At 44.1% G+C, this 16,029-nt stretch overlaps 1 long non-coding RNA gene across 1 annotated transcript; it reads left to right on the forward strand.

Annotated features, from left to right (window-relative positions):
- Nucleotides 1-13,472: 13,472 nt before the first annotated feature.
- On the forward strand, nt 13,473-14,389 carry LOC134444294 (uncharacterized). The gene is made up of 3 exons (XR_010033915.1): nt 13,473-13,583; nt 13,866-14,034; nt 14,257-14,389. It is a non-coding gene; the product is annotated as an uncharacterized LOC134444294 (long non-coding RNA).
- The last annotated feature ends 1,640 nt before the right edge of the window (nt 14,390-16,029 follow it).

Consider the following 16,029-nt stretch of genomic DNA (forward strand, 5'->3'; position numbering starts at 1 on the left):
CTCTACCGTTCGCAAATTAGTCACGCCCTTCTCATCAAATCTAGCCACTCCGCAACGTTTGTCCGAAAGAAGTAGGGGACAAGCCAGTGCGCCCCATGTTTACAAGCGAAAGCGCATCTGCCCGCCGGTTCTACGGACGGCAATGCCGATAGAAACGCAAATGCACGTTCGCGGTGGAGTTGGGGAAAAAAATCCCGCGTGTGAAGCCAGGTATGAAAGTAACCTAACACAGGAGTAAGCCTAGTAACACCACCAAATCCATCATTTAGGGAGGTACAAGTTTTGTTACACCTTGTCACAAGACTTAGCCTAAAAATTATTTCATGATCTGACATGTCCAAGTTATTTGCAAAAGCAATTTCTCAGAGCTAGAAGGACTCATTCCTGAGTAAAGAAATTATAAGCTTCTTCTTCATCAGCTTCTTCTTCTGTCTATTTCCTTTGCAGTTATTGATAACGCTGTATGGGTTAGCTTATAGGTAGGTAAAACTCCAGTTCCTCTTATAGGTAGGTAAAACTCCAGTTCCTCTCTTAATGGCTGCAGTGCCTATTGCTAATCTATGAGCACCATGCCACTACAAGTAGGCCCTAGCCTAGCTAAGTAGGCCTAATGGTTGATGGTGGTGGGGTAAATTGTGAGGTGTCTTATAAAAATATAAGCCTAAAATGTAGCCTAATAGCACTTCATTATCAATTCAGTTGAAAACCACAAATGCTGTGTTTTTTATATTTAGTTTCCAATGTTATAGCCTAATGCCATTCATCTTTGTGGGGAATGGCTGAGATGGGCCTACAGTACATGATGGTGAATCTATTTTTAAAAACCTAATGCAGAAAGTGGAATAGGCCTATGAAATTGAGCTGCATTGTTATGCTGTTGAGCTACTCCAATATAGGTGTTAGGCCTACTATCTAGGATTGTAGCAAAGGCACACTCTGCATCATATGATCACACAAATTATGTGATAGGCCTATAGGCCTAACTGAAGAGATTTTAATTGTCATTTATAGTAGACAAATTAATGTTCATGCCAAAAAGTTCTAGTGACTTTTAAACAAATGACCATTTTTGGGGATACAAAAAGGAATAATGCAAGTACGGATTCCTTTGCAGTTGCGTTTCACGTTGCAGTTGGCAGCACCACGCAGACAAAAAGAACGTTGTGTGCAGTTTATGTGGTTTCATAAAGAATGCCTTTTGCATTCGGCGATTTTGGAGATGCTTGGAGGGTCCGATGTATGGACAAACTCCCTACAGCTCGGCCAGCAGCCAGCTCTTTGACAACACACCAGGCGTGTTTAAATTGCCAATGGGCTAAGCGACACACAATAAAGTAACTAATTGGTTAAACGTATGACTTGCCTTTAATGCCTGAGTCACGTAGCGTCCGGCTTCATTAAGTTGTTACTTCACACCATGGATGGTAGTTAGCGCAAGCCTGTTAGCTACTTGGTGGTGGTGTGTCTCGATAGCTGTCTGGCTAGCTGCCACAAGTTACTCCCTTATATTAGTCTCACTAGTTACTCCAGATGTTTGAAACGCAGCGAGTGGCCAAAACGTAATTTTATTGAAGTGATGGGCATTACGAACTATCGCCGTTGGTAACAATAACAGAAATCCAGTCCGTTGATTAAATATAACCGGTGGGGGGAAGATTCACAACTAATAATCGTTCCGTGCCCATCCGCGTTCCCTTACACGAGAAAAGCACCATCACCTTGTTTCTCCTCATTTAATAGCGCCATGACTACTTAAACATCCCTTGCAAAAACAGTATTTCTCTTCAGACATAGTCCATACGTTTTCGCTTCTACTCACCCACTGTGCGCATCCAGCCATTAGCTAGCATGGTGTTTATAGTGCTAGCAGACGCCACACTTGAAAGGCATGTTGATTAGCAAAAGACGTAACATAACATGCCATGTCCAACATCTAGACACAGAGGACCACATCTAAACAAGCGACGCATTTCGACTGTCGGACAATGCATTCAAAAAACGCTAGTATCTGAAATATATTCGAGGAAATGTTGAGTATTCATCGTCACCCCCCTTCCATCCAACATAGGTTTTGCTATGACTGATACCTAACCACGTTACACATTGCCACCACAATACACAATACAATCGACACAATTTCAACGTTGTCTTTGCAGTATAGTAGATGGATTAATGATAATACCTGTAGACCCCACGTTTACATGTCATACCGAGTTGTTCCATATTCGTTGCCTTAATGTTGCCAGGAATATGTAGGCTAAATATGCCATGTCCTTTGAACGAGGCAGTTTGGGTAACAACGCCTATACAATGGATGGCAGGATTTAGATAATGATCAACGCATGACATCCTGGACTTTTCATTAAGTTTGCATATCGGACATCGCAGTATAAATATGACATTTGATAACTTCATCACTAACATGCAGCCAAAAGAAAAAGTTTGAGGCAACTTCTCTGTGCATTTGGACATACCATGATAACTGTTGTTAAACTCCAGTAAATGTAGGTCTATAAGTTGCAACGTTAAATATGCATTTAAACCGCATCACTGTATCCAACAGCAGAGACCGTAGGCTAAGTAAAATAAATGCATGCAATTTGATGGAATAGAACAGCTATAGCTCTACGCAACTTACCCGATCTCCGCCATGTCTTCTCCACGGATCCAAGGTCGGGGCGTGTCGCTGCAAGTGTAAGCTTAGGTACTTCCTCCTATTCAGCCAATGACGTTGCGATATGCATTAAATTCCCGCGCCTGTGTATAAATTCCCGCGCCTGTGTATAATTTCCCGCGCTTGTGTATAATTTCCCGCGCCTGTGTATGCTCCTGTGCAGGACCACCTACCATCGAAAGGGGGCAGTGGCGGACACACAGGCATACACAATATGTCAGGTTTTTTGGTATAGCAAGACTTTTGATAAAAAGCCTTTTTTTAGTATTAAAACGTGATTTGAGAAACATTTTTTTAAAACAACATTGTATTTTGGACTTTATATTTAACAGGTCTTTGGAGAAAAACACGTTTTGGTAGCTATAACATGCTGAAAAATCACTTTATAATGCTCATTTTTATGAGGACAGCACCCGCTGTCCTCATAAAAAGGACAGCTGTCCTCATAGCTCACCTAGTCCTCCTTGCTCTTGGACTTTTCAGGAAATTTGTCCCCGTAACCCCAGAAACCGACACACACACACACACACACACACACACACACACACACACACACACACACACACACACACACACACACACACACACACACACACACACACACACACACACACACACACACTGCTGCTGGTGTACTTGATAGACCCTTTTTAATATATATATATATCTTTTCTTCAAATGCTACTATTACTATGTCAGAACGCTACAAAGGACTTTTAGAAAAAAAAAAGCACAACAAAATACCTCCTCTTAATGTATGTTCTCTACAAGTCTTGCACTTTAAATGTCTGTATGAGCACTGTCTATGTCCATACTGTCTGATGTCCATGTATTGTCTATTGTCTGTGTCTATACTGTCTATGTCCTTACCTAGATTAGTCTATGTCTGCATGGGAAAGCAAGAAACGCAATTTCAAATTCTTTGTATGACCAGTGCATGTAAAGAAATTGACAATAAAACCAACTTGACTTGACTTGACTTGACTTGACTTCTCCCCTTCTAACTCTCTCTCTCTCTCTCTCTCTCTCTCTTCCACAACCACATAGGGGCCATGAGAGCTCCACAATAGTGTTTTCTATTTCTATGGTTTTGTTTTTGTGTTTTTTGTGTTTTTTTGGGGTGTGTGTGAATCTCCCAGGCCTAGACGAGGGTATGAGGAAGCATTTCTTGTCTGCAGTCCCATTGCTGCCGACATTAGGTGAAGAGGAATGAGGAAGCATTATGTCTGGATCGGATTCAAATTGCATTTCTCATGGAGACATGAGCTGTAGGCCCAGTTCTGTCAACACCACCCCCCACCTGACAAGCACCTGCACAAGGAAGCATGTTCACTCTTTTAAACATTCCAATTAGAGCAGGAAGAAGGATTTTTTTGCAAAACAAGGCTCACTGCCAGCCCCTGATGTCAACGCATCGACTTCCAATGAAATATGACTGGAATAATTGCATTCCCTTTAAGCCCTGAATGGAATGGTCTTACCAAAAGGGTGTGTGAACCACACGGCAATGAAAACATTTCCACAGAACAATAACAGAATGTTCCTCTGAGAGTTTACGAGGGTATGAGGAAGCATTTGTTGTCTGCAGTCCCATTGCTGCCGACATGAGGTGAAGAGGAATGAGGATGCTTTATGACTGGATCGGATTAAAATTACGTTCCTCATGGGGAAATGAGCTGCAGGCCCAGTGCTGTCAACACCAGCCCCCACCTGACACGCACCTGCACAAAGGCAGCATGGAAGTTTTTGCAAAACAAGGCTCACTGCCAGCTAAAAGCTATGAGGAGCTTAGTCTCTGGTATGAACCACACAGTAATTAACACATTTCTGCAAAACAATAACGGAATGTTCCTGTAAGGGGTTGAGAGGAATGACTGCAGGTTGCATTCCTTATGGGGAAATGAGCTGCAGGCCCAGTGCTGTCAACACCACCCCCCCCCCACACACCTGACAAGCACTTGCACAAGGCAGCATATTGTTCACTCTTTTGAAAATCCAACATTCAATTACTATTAAGTTTTCTATCATTCAACTCACTCAACATCTCCTATGGGAAGTGCGCTCTCAGTGCAGACCATTTGCCGCAGCTGTATTCAGTCACGGCATTAGGCCAATTAGCTGTGATGTGGGAGCCCGCCAACAGTCAAAACTGTTCTGTACGCCAGCTCATGCTCATGCTCATACTGACCTCTCCTTGCCCCAGACGTTTGCCACATGCTGCGACTTAACTGTCTAGCAGAACAGCCGTAAAAAGCATTCGCCAGGCGTCCAGGATTCGCAAGCTCTATCTCGACGAAATAGTTGATATTCTGATTCTTCATGCGGTATTGATACCTGTTTACTGTTTTAGTTTGCCACCACCGTACTACCACACTTTTTTTGCTTACTCACTGACTAGACAACGAGACCACTAGCTGTGTTAGCCAGATAGAAGCGCTACTTAGCCTTCATCTAGCTCGGCTAACCGAACTGGCAGCCTGGTCTCCAAAAATTCAGTGCTCCTGGACACGGATGTTAAGGACACGAAATCCGTGTCCAGGAGCACGGATTTTGCCAAAATTCTGTGCTCCTGGACACGGAATTGTTTTCTGTGCTCCTGGACACGGAATTGTTTTCCGTGATGGGCACACGGAAGTGCTTTCTATAGGCTATTACCACAGCACTGTGTTAACTCTATCATTAGAAAATACATACCAAATCCTAATCCTGAACAACATAATGCGATAGCAATTTAAGTTGTGCCCTGACCAAAACATTCCCTAACCTTAACCTGTCAAAAAAAGACATATTTTTGAGAAATACCTTTTCCAGTTGGTTGCTAGGCTATCAAACTCATATAATGAATGAAAGAAAACTAGCTGTGCTCAGACCAAAACAATCCCTAACCCTAACCTGTCAGTAAGACATTATTTTTTTTAGACAAAATATTTGAAATGAGAAAAATCCTGAGAAAACACAAGACTGTGGAAATAGCCTATAGAAAGCACTTCAAACAATTCCGTGTCCAGGAGCACGGAAAACAATTCCGTGTCCAGGAGCACGGAATTTTGGCAAAATCCGTGCTCCTGGACACGGATTTTGTGTCCTTAACATCCATGTCCAGGAGCACGGAATTTTTGGAGATCATGTTGGAACTGATAGTACTTGACTAGCATTCAACGAAGATGCAAGCTTCAGCAATACACCAGCAGAGGGATGACGACCCCCCTACCTACCATTCTGGCTGTGGATTCAACATTGCTGTTTCTGGACTGGGCTAAAGTTCCTCAATTCTCCTGAATATCCGGCATACAAGGTGACTTGCATCAAGGTGCTTAAGTGCCAGAGGCCATCTCCATTACTTCCAGCTCCCGCCATGATGAGGACACTTAAGTGAACAATATGGGTCTAGTCCCACCTTGCCCCTTCATGGCTCTACGCCACCCCCTCACCGCCCCAGAGGCTGCCAATCCCTCCATGACAGTTCCAGTGTGTGCGAGAGAGCGGCAGCATGGCTGTGGGTGCCATGCACTGGCTCCCGGGAAGCTAAGGAATCAATTTTAAGGCACTGCTACTTGTTTTAAGTCAACACTACGCGTGGGGAAGCTGCTTTTAGTTTTCATGCTGTGTGGCTCTGGAACCAGCTTCCTGATGATATCAAAAGTGCCCCAACAATACAGTGCTTTACGGATTTAGTGGCCCACAGCCAACAAGGAGTCGGAGTGGCAGCAGTTTGATGAGGATGTTGATTCAGCCCTGGAAGTACCAGCGAAGGCTAATGTGGACCGGAGGCTCAAGACGATAAGCACGTTCATAATCAGCATCGCATCAGACAGGTTTGGCAATTGTCATCAAGGAACATCGTGCCACCAAGACAACTACTGCACCAATTCCAAACCGGTGTGAGAAAAAGATCTCTCAACTCAGACCTGAGCTGAGAGCACTAAGGAGCCAGTACAGAAAGGCGAGTGACGAGGAGAAGGCCTTGGCAGAACTAAGGGGTGTGGTGAGGGAGAGGCTACTCACCCTCCGCCAGGCGGAGTGGCACAGGGAGAGAGGCAAGGAGAGGGCCCACAAGCACATTTGGATTTGCAAAGAAGCTGCTGAGAGAGAATCGCAGAGGTCAGCTCTCACGACCGATGGAAGACATCAATTGCTACTCAAGGAATACCAACCGTGATGGCATGAGAGACCAAGACCTCAGCCGGTGACTGGTGGTTTAGGCCTTTTTCATTTAGGCAAGAGTCGTCTAGGCCACCCTGCCGTCTTTTAGGTCACCAGATGTGCCGGTTAGGCCACTGGAGCTGCCGTTTAGGCCACTTGAGCTGCCGTTTAGGCCAACTTTTTATTATTACTGTACATTCGTTATTATAAGACTTAGGGTTAGGATTAGGATTAGGGTTAGGCTCGTATGACATAAGACGTACCGAAAGTCAAGTCAAGTCAACTTTATTTATATAGCGCTTTTCATACACATGTGCAACTCAATGTGCTTTACAAATACAAAGAGCCTTTAAAAGTATTTAAAAGCCAAAGAAGATTTCAAACATTAAGATAAAACATATGATAAAAAGAAAATGGAAATAAAAAAACCATATAATTTAAGCTAAGTTGAAAAAAAGCGCTACGATAAATCATATGGTAGAATAAAAATTAAAATTAAATACATAAAATTTAGGTTACGGGTAGGCATCTGCAAAAAGCTTCGTCTTGAGTCTAGATTTAAAACTTGCAACAGATGGTGCATTTTTTATGTCATCAGGAAGATGGTTCCAAAGCTTTGCAGCATAGAAGCTAAAAGCTGTCTCCCCACACTTTGTTTTGACTCTAGGCATTACCAGGAAATTCTTCTCCTTTGACAGTAGTGACCTATTTGGTGCATAGAGCTGAAACATATCCAGCAGAGAGGTGGGTCCCATTCGATTTAATGATTTGGACACAAGAAGCAGTGCCTTAAAATAAATTCTGTAACTTACTGGGAGCTAATGCAGTGATCTCAAGATTGGAGCAATGTGGTCAAACTTCCTTGTTTTAGTAAGTACCCTTGCTGCTGCATTCTGGATTAATTGAAGCTGTTTGATGGTCTTTTTGGGGAGGCCTGTAAAAAGACTGTTGCAGTAGTCAAGCTTACTAAAAATGAAGGCATGTATTAGCTTCTCCAAATCATGCTTTAACATTAGGCTTCTAAATTTAGAAACATTCTTTACGTGGTAAAATGCAGACTTAAGCCGGGCATACACTGTGCGATATTTTCACTCGTGGGTCTTAAGCTTCTGCTCACACTGCACGATGGGATTTCACTGTTTAAAAGTTCACAGCTCACGACTCACGTCCTCACACTACACGAGCCGACAGTCGGATGCGAGCGAAATGTTTCCACCGTAGCCTACGACGCGACAGGCATGTTTCCCCGGTCTGCAGAGGAGGGAACATGCGCACCTGAGGTGGAGATGAGGTCGCGCTCAACAGCGAATCGCACGGCCCTATGTGCATGTGAAGTGTCAAATCGGGTCGTAGCACTGCTTTAACTGTGCGATTTGCGCACGAGCCACGACCAGAATTTCAAACCGTTTTGATTTTCTTGCGACCCTGCGATTGCACAATCGTGAGGCAAAATCGCTTGTCGTTACCCCATGTACACTGCACGATGCGAGACTCACGATTGACCTGCGATTGAGCAAGAAATCGGCCCGACTCTCAAAAAGTCGTGCGAGTGCCAAATCGGGGCAAAACCGGGGCAAAAGTCGCACAGTGTAAGCCCAGCTTTAGTAATGGCTTTAATGTGACTGACGAAGCTTAGGTCACTGTCAATAAGGACACCAAGGTTTTTAACCGTATCCTTTGTTTTCAGTCCCTCAGTTTCCAGGACAGTAGCAATCTTTTGTCTCTCCTCCTTTTTCCCAAATATAATAACTTAAGTTTTGTCCGTGTTTAGCTGGAGGAAATTGTGGGACATCCAATTGCTAATTTGGTCAACGCAATGATAGAGTGATTCAAGGGGGGTGTAGTCATTGGGGGACATGGATAAATAGAGTTGGGTATCATCCGCATAGCAATGGTAATGTATTGAGTTATTCATGATAATATGTCCCAGTGGGAGCATATATAGATTGAACAATAGTGGTCCCAAAATGGAACCCTGGGGGACCCCACAGTTCAGGGACATCTGAGATGAGATGTGGCTACCAATGGCGACAAAGAAACTTCTTTGTTGTAGGTATGATTTTAACCAGTTGATCACTATGCCAGTAAAGCCAACCCAGTGTTCGAGTCTATGTAATAGTATAGGATGATCAACTGTGTCAAACGCTGCCCTTAAAGGGAAAAAACGTTTTTTTTTGCATATGGGGCCTTATTTCTGGAGTAAAACACATCACTCTACACACCCATACCACTTTTTTCCCATTTGATGCCGTTTGGAAGATATTGTGTCAGACGGTATCCACTCAACGGTAGCCGTAGGGGCAAATTTCCGCAATATAACCAAGCCCATAAATGAGTTGTCCCCACTTTTTAAATGTTGTACAGTTGTGCCATAGTCGAATCAAACATTTACCGCGTCTGTCACACCCCTGCCTACTTGTACTCATTTGTTTCTGAAAACTGAAAGGGAAGGCGGCGCCGTGACGTCATCGGCTGGCGACACTGTTTATTCTGACAGCTCGCTCAATCAGCTAGGACTGCTAAACGCTTGTAAACATTTGCTTTTTGGGAGTAAGATTTGGATTTTGCAAAAATGGTTCGAATGTGTACATTCCCAGGATGCGAAAACAAGATGACTAGATGGACATTTTCACCGGCTTCCTCTGAAAAACCGAGAAGTGAACCGAGGCTGTGTCTTATCGCAATGAGAATGGATCCAATATCAGTCCCAGCGATTGCGACGCGCTGATCATCGAGTTTGTAGTGCCCATTTCTCTGCCGATGATTTTTGTCCACTAAAGGAAATGAAACCTGGCCAAAAATCTCAGCATCGAATTCTCAAGACCGGCGCTGTGACTGGCCGCCGAACAACGCTCAGAGGAAACTACGGTAAGCTAGCTTTCTCATGTCCACGAGCTAATTGTATGTGAGTACCCTGTACTTGAATCTGTGCAAGTCTACTGCTAGTAGGCTACACATTCAAACAAGCCAAATTATAAGTTGTCCTTTTTGTCGCAAGCAGTAGTGGGTGTATTTGGAACATTTTAGACATGGGGACAAAATTGAGACGGAGAGGTAAAACAATTCGAATGTTTCGTAAACGAATGTGCATCACACGTTCATTATCATTCTACTTACTCAACAGACAGCTGTCCATTTCAATATGGTCCAGCTGCGTCTTGTCCAGCTAATACCGCTACGCCCATTCCTCCTTACTACATCGCCCTCACAGTAACGCCCCTTTGGCTGTTCAAGTTTCTGAAATCAGTGACATGCTGCCGAATGACAACACAAGCGCCGCGCGGGACTTATTAAAAACGACTGGATGGATTTCGCTGGATGGATTTCGCTGCAGCGATCACTCAACTGTCGGTAAGATTTCGAATAAAATGCATGAATATACATAACGGTTACTTTACGAGTTGACTTAGTCGGAGTGCGAACAGAAAGTCGGAGGTGTCATATTTGTTCAACCTGGTGTTAAACGTAATTTCAATTCTTGACCAGTGCATGTAAAGAAATTGTAAATAAAACCGACTTGATGTAGTAGTGCTAAAAATAAACCTTTATATTTTCTCTTAGTGAACTTCTCAAAATATATGGGCTAATGTAGATACCACTTGGGATGGGTTTATCGTTACCTATTGTTTCTGATGGGGCGTTAATTGGTGTGGCACCCGGAACTCTTCCTCACTTCGGGAAGATTGGCAAGTGGTAAGCTGTGTTTTTTTCCTCCGTGTCACAAACTATTTAATGATGTTTCTGTACTTTAATTTCTCTATCATTTTATTGATCTTTGATGGGAAGACATTCTGTTACGTTTGTGTTGATATTTTCGTTGTAATTTTCGCTCAAAGTATGTACATTAGCGCCATTAATGTCCGCGATCGTTATGAAGTTAACAGGTGCTAACGAGCAGATTGGGAAGTAAATAAATGCTACTGGATCGAGGCCCCTCGTCATCTCTCCTGCCTCTTCAATCATCCAAAGACTGTTTAGTCTGTTATTTTAATGTAATGGTCGGTTCATGTCCGTTGCATTGACTTGACTTGTCATTGGGTCTGATTTTAAATGTGCCATATAGTTCAATGTGGGAGCAGGTTCACACACTAAATAAGACACTAAGGTCAAGCACAAGCAGATTTTATTTTTCTCAGAGCAGAGTAGAGCAGATGTTTCAGGTTGCTGCCATCAGAGAGCAGTGACTTGACCTCAGTGTCTTATTTAGTGTACTCCCACATTGAACTCTACTTTTTGGGTCCACGCACCTACTTATTTCTAAACATCTAGAGTGCAACAATACCCATGCCTCCTAATGTGCCATATAACCTGTATCTCGCCTATTGTGTGTGTGTGTGTGTGTGTGTGTGTGTGTGTGTGTGTGTGTGTGTGTGTGTGTGTGTGTGTGAGTGTTCGTGAATGTGTTCACGCAGATATAAGAAGTTGGGGTTGGGGTTGATGATCCACATGATGGTGATGGACCAGGACAGCTCTGGACCTCCTGACTGGCAGCTCCATCCTCAACCTCCCTTCCTGTCCTTCACACATCTGCAGGTAAGGCCAATTTTTAAAAACTCACTGCATTGTCTGAGGCAAAAGTAGGAGAAAGGAGTGAGTGAGTGAGAACCCGGCCATTACATGTGATGTGACCCTTAAAGGGCGTGTGTGTGTCCTAGAACCAGTGGCGGACTGGGATAGAGAAACGGCCCTGGCATTTTGACCCACAACGCGGCCCCAAGACCCCCCAGTAGCGACCCCCCCCCCCCCCCCCCCCCCCCCCCGCACACGCGCACACGGACAGAGAGAGAGAGAGAGAGACACACACACACACCACTTCGCGGAAGTTGCAACAACCTGGTGACCGCGCACCACATGAAAACACATGGGTAAACACAAGGTGCATCCTGATCCTAGAACTAGGTGCATGGTGCATCCTACACGTCGAAAACGGTGCGTTATAACAAGCGCACTCTGCACTCGTTGGCCCGCCCCACACAGAGAGAAATTGTGACTATTAATAAAATAGTAGGCCTAGTAAACACTGAACTTTCAGAAACCGACCTTTAAACAACAGGCACCAGGCAAGCATCAACGTGCCTACACACACACACTATAAAATCAATGAACCAACCACTTTTGATGTCCGCTTTGCTCTCGCACCGCTTCTTTACGCAAAAGCCCCTTCTTAACGCTGGACAGTGGCCCAGCTATATGATGACAAGACTATGAGTGGGAGTCAGTCCAACTTCTATGCTAACCAGTCCAGAGCTGAACGCAAAACAACATACCGTAGGCTACATCGATATGGCTACTAAAATGTATTTCAGCAAGACAAGCCACCAATTCGAGAGCCCATTACCAAGTCATGAAGTTAAGAATAAGCTTACAGTACGAATAAGAAAAACTATAACAGCCCCCATATTACCACAAGCTAAAAAGGTTTACAGATCACATCACCTTGGCTAGTAGCGAGACTAGCCACGGACTGGCTTATGACAGTGGAAACGCGACCTTACGTGAAATAAAAAAAAGTGTCACGGCGGACACAAACAATGTTTATTAATGGAAATCCTTCAGCCCTACCTGGTCTTATTCGTAGCGTCGGGCGGTGCTACACATCTTCTAATATCCATATTTGTGTGGGCGAGAGACCATGTGTGAATGGCCTTGTGATTTCTTGGCAATTGCAGAGACAAAACAACACACTTCTTCATGGTCTTCTTCCAAGCAAGCCAAGAAGCTGGCATAATAGACACTAAGACATAGATTCGAACAGAACACCGTGTTTTCAGTGACAACAACCTTGAATTTATGGGACACTTCTTGTCCGCCACACACCGCAATGCCCACAGGAAGTTTATCGTCAGTCACTAGGGAAACGGAGGACTGAACTGATTAAGAAAATACCTGAAAAGACCACAAGATGGCAGCATCTCACCGCGTAGTGACCACCAAACACCTCCACAAGTCAAGTCAAATGTGCTATCAATTTCCATTGCCGCTCCCCCTTCTTTCGTTTAATTCCTCCTCTTCCTGGGCCTTCATTCATTTTTCTTAATAGCTATAATTGTCCATTCGTGTCGCGACATCTACCGTATGTTTTTCTCTACAACAAGCTTCAGAATGTTGATGAATCTTTAGGCCTACGTTCTTTTTCTTATGGCGGGAACCGAACGTAAATTAAAAAAAATCCCACAAAGCAATGCTTTACTACAGTTGTCTCAAACAAAAGCAAAATATAAATAGGTAGGCTATAGTTTTTTTTGTATTATTTTGAACACTTTTACATCATTGGAATATATATTCAGGAAAAATACAACATGAAACATAATGAGACCCACCCATCAATATGCCACCGTCCGTGTGTAATGTATGGCAGTGTCAGTGGTATAAATAGCGAAACGATGACTAGAAATCGCTGTTTGAGTAGAACTTTGAACGCAGGCAGCGTGATATTTGCTTCATAGATCTCAGATGTATGATTATGGGGCCGCAACGAGCATTGGAAGGGCCGCGAAGGTTATCTTAAAGGCCGCGGCCCTTCTGGCATGTGCCCAAATGCCAGACTGTCCAGTCCGTCCCTGCTCTAGAACCAAGACCGTGGCAGTGTGTGTGTGTCTGTCTGTCTTTGGTTAAGGATATTTTTAAGATACTACCTTGTTGTGTTAACATTATTTTGCTATTTCTGACAGGCAGAGGCAGTTTTCTGAAGGATGGTTAATGTCAGTACCAACATGTTGTGATGGAGGCTTCCACCTGAGCTGAACACAGAAACTTGCACACAGTGGTGAGTAAAACACTGAATCTGTTTTGTTCTGCACTAGACCAATAAGTATTTCATACAGTAATTCCTTTCTGTGCTGTGTTTATTTATTGAAAAAAAATGTGGATAGAGGATAATACAAAACACTGGCACTGTAGTGATCCCTGCACAGGCCAGAAGCTGTGTATCTCTTCAGCCTGGTGTTCTGCATTAAAATGATGGGTGTGATTTTTATGTAGTGTATTCTATGTATCCCTCTCGTGTGTGTGTGTGTGTGTGTGTGTGTGTTTGTGTGCATGCGTGCAGATGGAAGCAGTCGTTCCTGTTCAGCATTGATATGCCGGTAATGGGTTTGATGAGCCACAGCATGGTGATGGGCAATCAGCATCAGGACCAGGGCCGCTCACAAGGAGAACCTCCTGCCCTGCCTCTTCATCCTCAACCTCCAATCTTCCTGCTCTTCACACATGTGCAGGTGAGGACAACCTCTAAAATGCACACTTGACTTGAGGCAAAGGGGGGAGAATAGGCGTGCATGCATGCACGTGCACCAAACTTTAAGACAGTAGCAGTGTGTGGGGGGGCATGTGCACAAGCATATGCACGTGCTCATGTCATGTCCTTCTGTAGGTAGATAGGGGGTGGTTGTTTTTGTCTTAATTGTCATTCATAACATTAACATGCCTTTTTTTGACAGGCACAGAGCCAGTTTTCAGAGGGAGGGCTGATGACACCAGCAACTTCGGATCTGAACCTGATCAACCCAGCACCAACCACTGTGCCGCTCCTCCTCTGCCAACTGCACCACATGGCTCCACCATCTCAAAAAGGCACATGCTGTGTTCCATTACCCGTACTTACCGCCCTTTCCGCATTGTGTTTGGGTACGCAGGGTGTTCCATTTCTAATCGCGACGGTAAAGTGTACTGTAAATTACCCGGATAACGCCCCCAAAACGGCCATTTTTCGAAGTGTGGTGTTACTGTACACTTTTCGCACTCAACGGCCGCCATGTTTGTGACGTAGTTGAGTGCCAGATCTGTCAAACGGTTGAATCTCCGTGATAACAGCATAGTTTTGATTCCAAAGACAATCGCCATGTGTATTAGAGGCAGGGGTAACTTTAAAAAGTATTGCATAAGGAACAGTGCCTTCCGTGTTGAATTGCATATTGGCGGTTGGTAAACTCGGATGTCACGCGACCAACCGTCATTTCCGTTAAGTGTATCAGACAGAACGGGAATCGGAATGTACTCGCCTCGTGAATTGCGGAGGGTGGAAAGGGTACTTCACTGCACTCAAACAAGGTACACAGTACAGAGGGTGAATAATGGAACACAGCATCAGACACTACTCCACTTCCTGCGAAGGATGAGAGAAGAGCCGACCTCCCCACAACGGCACTCACCACCTTCTACAGGGGTGTCATTGAGAGCATCCTGACCAGCAGCCTCTCTGTCTGGCATGGCAGCCGTCAAGCTGAAGACTAGAAGGCAGTACAGAGAGTGGTGAGGACAGCAGAAAAGCTCATAAGATCACCCCTACCTGTTCTCCCTACTTAATTTCTTGAGGGAAAAAAGAGCACAAATTGCATATTAGCATAGAGCCCATGCTTAGACCATAGACAGATAAATCATCTGGCACAATCTGCATGCAACCAACAGAACCTAGAAAGAGAAAGATTAGCAGCAATACACAAAGGGGACAAGTATACAAAAACATGCAAAGTGTTCTGATAAGGTGCATGGAGGTAGTCTGTGTTGATTCCAGCAACCTCAAAGACTGAAAAGTGTCCCAGTGTGTTGAATTGAAAACTTGGCGCGTGCGCGCGCGCGCACACATAGGAATATCATAATTTAGTGCAGTGTTTCTCAACAGGGGTGCCGGGGCACCCTGGGGTGCCGGGGCACCTTGGGGTGCCGCGGAAACGTGGCTGATAAATAAATTATATAACATAAAACATATTTGTCAAAATTGATAAGTTAATGTTAGTCAGTGGAATCTTTGATCTGCCATTTACGCACAATAAAGTAAATATTGGTCACCCCAGCTGCAACTTTGAACGTAGGTCGTGCTACTAGGTTGTGTGTCTCCAAATGTGTTACATTCTAAGCTTGTGTGGTATCGGATGTGATGCTATATGGCTACTTGGTTTGGGGTGCCTTGAAATTTTCCATGAATTGAAAGGGTGCCTCGCCTAAAAAAAGGTTGAGAAACACTGATTTAGTGTATCAATTACAACTACAGGATCTGTTCGCTTTTGTCAGATAGAACCATTGTTTTTCAAAGGCAGATCATTCCAAAAAGGATAGTAGTATCTGCAACTGGACGAAATTACACCCACAAACATGAATAAAATAAACTACCAGTGTGCGGTGATTCATTCTTCATTTACTTGGCAGCCTTGATATGTTGTGAAACAGGAGCAAGGAACAGCTATGGAAAACACCACACCTTGGAATGGACAAAG

Source organism: Engraulis encrasicolus, unplaced genomic scaffold (assembly GCF_034702125.1).
Source record: "Engraulis encrasicolus isolate BLACKSEA-1 unplaced genomic scaffold, IST_EnEncr_1.0 scaffold_49_np1212, whole genome shotgun sequence".
NCBI lineage: Eukaryota > Metazoa > Chordata > Actinopteri > Clupeiformes > Engraulidae > Engraulis > Engraulis encrasicolus.